Below are 4,364 nucleotides of genomic sequence, written 5' to 3' on the forward strand. Positions count from 1 at the left end.
AGGTCCCCTTCCCCTCCCCCAATATTAAAATGGACTAGTCTCTGGCCCCATGGCCTTGGTCTCGGCAGCTCCACCCTCGGGAAGGAGGACTTGGGGAACAGGAAGGGGACGCGAGGTGGGGAGTTTTGGAAGGAGGACCCCCTGGAGTAGAGCATACGGAGGGAGGAAATGAAGGGGAAAGAGCATGACATGGGGTGGGTAGAGGAGCCTGAGAAAAGCACAGAGCTGTTCCCCTTTGGTAGGGCGGCAGCTGATAAAACCACTGTAAGTAAAAAAATGCATTTAATCCACCAACTTTATCAAACATCACAATAGCAATACAGTTCACTGTTGTTCCCCTCGGGATTTCCGGGGTGTTGCCCTAGGAAAAGAGCAAAATTCAAAATTTGAATTCTGGTTTCTACTTCTGTACCATGGTAAGAGTTGAAATGTCATAAACCAAACCGTCAGAAGCAGCAGACCATCTGCAATCTCACAGTTTGCCATAATCAATTTCTTATTTGGTGTCACTACCAATCATGATTATTAACAATGCAATTGGTCTTGTAAGTGGCCCAGACTGGCCTCAAACTTGTGATCAGCCTGCCTCAGCCTCCTCAGTAGCTGGGATTATGGGTGTGCACCACGGGGCCCTGCAGTATTTTCTTTTGTACTGACTTCTTGACACCCCATATGTACTCATTCACTCATCCACTCATGTGGGTCACTGTGCTGAGTGATTCTGGGGACTCAGTGTAACCAAGACAGCCCAGGCCCTGCCCTCTTGAAGTTCACTGTCCAGTTCATTATCTTGTGCTTGGACTGTGATGATCCAGCAGGGCTGGGCTTGGGAGCAGACTAGGGGCAGGAGGGGGGTTGTCTGAACAGACCTTTTAAGCTTGACCTTAGTTCTGAGGTGGTGGGCAGAGCAAACGGCCCAGAAGGAACTTATGTCTACCTCTTCTGTTTTGGTGGGGGGAGGGGTTACTGGGGATTGAACTCAAGGGTGCTTGACCACTGGGCCACATCCCCACTCATTTTTTGTATTTTATTTAGAGACAAGGTCTCACTGAGTTGCTTAGTGCCTCGCTTTTGCTAAGGCTGGCTTTGAACTGGTGATCCTCCTGTCTCAGCCTCCTAAGCTGCTAGGATGACAGGCATGAGCCACCATGCCCGGCCTTCTGCTTTTGACCTCTGCCGGCTACCTCCCTGACTTTTGGTCCTCTACCCTTCACAGTTGAGAGTGAATAATCTGAGCATGCATATGGATGCGTCCTCTTTAAAACCTGGGCATGCTCAGGCTTACAGAACCTAATTAAAGACTACCTGAGCTCTGTAGAACAGGGGGAAAGTTAGCAGCCAGTTGAAGCTAGGACTGGGACCTGGGGCTCTCCAGCACTTACCAACTTAGAACAACTTGTCCACCTGCTGGTTGGCTCCAGAGCTGCAGCTCTTTAATTTGAAAAAGTGAGCCTCAGTAAATGAGGATTTCCCAAGGGGCAGCCACACCTCCAAGAGCAAATACTATGGGGAAAATCTCTTGGACCCATGCCAAGTGCCTGTCCTCTGAAGGACAGATCACACAGAGATGACTCCATCTCCAGTGACAGACCCTGGCCAGAAAGCAGATGGAAAACCATTGCCACCTGGCAACCCCACTCCAACCTTGGCCACCAGTTTTGTTAACATGCTGAGACCAGGAGTTAGAGACAAAAACGTGTTAACTGCGAAAATGCCTCAATTACAGAATTCCAGAATGTCCAATGTCATGAGGATGCTGTGGCAGGTCAGTCAAATCCACACCACACAAACTTAGGGTCCTACAACCTAAACCATTAGAGATAAAAAGTCCATTGCACCGGGTGTGGTGATGCATATCTATAATCCCAGCGCTCAGGAGGCTGAGGCAGGAGGATCTCAAAACCAACCTCAGGGGGCTGAGGTTGTGGCTCAGTGGTAGAGCACTAGCCCAGTACATGGGAAGCACTGGGTTCGATCCTCAGCACCACATTAAAATAAGTAAATAGGGGCTGGGGTTATGACTCAGCAGTAGAGCACTCGCCTAGCATGTGTGAAGCACTGAGTTCAGTCCTCAGCATTCAAAATAAATAAATAAAGGTATTGTGTCCAACTATATATACACACACACAGCAATTTAGGGAGACCCCAATTATTCAGCAAGACCCTGTTTCAAAATAAAATATAGAAAAAGGCTATGGAGGCTGTGGCTGGGGCTCAGTGGCAGAGCACTTGCCTTGCACGTGTGAGGCACCAGGTTTGATCCTCAGCACCACATAAAAATAAATATATCTATTTACAACTAAAAAAAAATTTTAAAAGGCTGGGGATGTGGCTCAGTGGTAAAGTGCCCCTGGATTCAATCCCTGGTATCCCCCCCCTGCCAAAAAAAAAAAACATTGCATCAGGGCCATCAGTCACCACAGAAGGTATTCTTGATAGGGACACTTGTAGGTACTACAAAGAAAAGGGACATTAAACCTGAGACTGTCCAGGTTAAAAATGCAAAAATTGATTCAAGTTGAAGATTCGGTCTCCCAAATGACGTTTCCAGCAGATGTTGTCCTGTGTTTCCACAGATACCCCTCAAGTCACAGGAGGATGTGGTCACCATCCCATCAACAGGCATCCTGCCAAGGTTTTAGCAGACAGGGCTTCACCCTCACACCTACACAACAGTCATCATGACAAGGCCACGTGTGTCACATGGTTCATGCTCATCTAAGCCACTCTCGGGCTTGGACCCCTTCTTACCTAGCATCATTTTTTAGACTAGACCAATAAATACTGTAGGAAGGGATGTTCTCTCAGTCTGGAAAGCTAGCGTTTCCTGTTCATGAGCGTCTCTCAGACCCAGCCTCTGCCCCTAACCATTTCCGTCCTAACGTTATTCAGGACCTATCACCTCCCTCAGACCCACATATTCAGTGTCTGCTGACCAATACTCCTGGTTCTCTTGGGGCTGCCAACCCAGCAATCATGGGTGCATCTGGGAGTCCAAACTGCTAAAGGGGGAAGTAGTTTCTTTGGTTTGTTTTTGTACTGAGGGTTGAACCCAGGGAGGCTTTACCACTGAGCTGCATCCCTAGTCCCCGCTTTTTAATGTATTTAACTTAGAAACAGGGTCTTGCTAAGTTGCTGAGGCTGGCTTTGAACTTGTGATCCTCCTGCCTCAGCCTTCCTAGACACTGGGATGACAAACATGCACCACTGCACTCAGCCCCTTTTTATTTTTTGAGACTAAGTCTTGCTAAGTTGCTCAGGGCCTTGTCAAGTTGCTGAGTACTGCCCTCAAAGTTGCAATCCTCCTGCCTCAGCCTCCTGAGTTATTGGGATTCCAGGCATGCACCCACACAACTGGTGAAATAGATCCTTTTATGTCCCTCCTGAAACCACCTTCATACTCACCCAGAGGCCCATGGGGACCTCCAGCCCATCATTCAGAGCCTCATAATGTCCACCCCTGCCCCTGCCACATCCTGTCCATCATGAATTTCAAAGGTAAAGGGTACTGGCTGGTCGGAGACCTCTGGGCTGTAAATGAAATCGTCAAACATAGGTTCCTCCTGGTCAGCGGTCCAAAGGCCACCCTGTTCTACCTCCCAACACACCCACTCCAGTTTTCTTTCACACACCCTTGCTTCACGATGGTTCTCAACCTTTTTTGCTTCCCCCAGAAAGTCACCAATAAACGTGGAGAGCAGTGCCTCAGTGTCTCCTTGGAACATCTACTTTTCTCAGACCCTGAATGATAATTTGAGAGATTTTGTTTTCCCTTGCAATTCCACTCCCATCCGAAGGTGAACTCTGCTCAGCCTATTTCAACAGCTCCCTCATTGACACCTGGTACCTGCCCCAAGCCCTGGCTTATAAAGGACACAAGGGGTCTAAAGGCTGATTCCAATGACACAACTCATGAGAACACTATTTGGGACATGAACTTGCCCAGGATGGTAAAACCTTATAGAAAGCATTTACTCCATTTTCTTTTATCCAAGACTAAAAGGCAATTCAGACAAATTCTGAGCCCGTCATGGGTTAAATTTTGCACCTCCAATTAATCGGGGGGGATATGCTGAAGTCCTCTCTTCCAGGACCTCTGAATGTCACCTTATTTGGAAATAGAGTTGTTGCTGATTGCTTAGTTAAAATGAGGTCATTCTGGAGTAGGGTCTCTAATCCAACAGGCTGGTGTGCTTATAAGAAGGTGGCCATGAGCCCGGCACAGTGGGGCTCGCCAGTAATCCCAGAGTGGTTAAGTGCCTTGGGTTCAACCCTTGGTACAAGAAGAAAAGGAGAAAAAAAAAGTGGCCAAGGATGTTTCAGGCAGAAGCTGGAGGAAGGCTGCAGAAACTAGGGAGAGGCAA

This window comes from Spermophilus citellus (genome assembly GCF_964194105.1).
Source record: "Spermophilus citellus genome assembly, chromosome: 18".
Taxonomy (NCBI): Eukaryota; Metazoa; Chordata; class Mammalia; order Rodentia; family Sciuridae; genus Spermophilus; species Spermophilus citellus.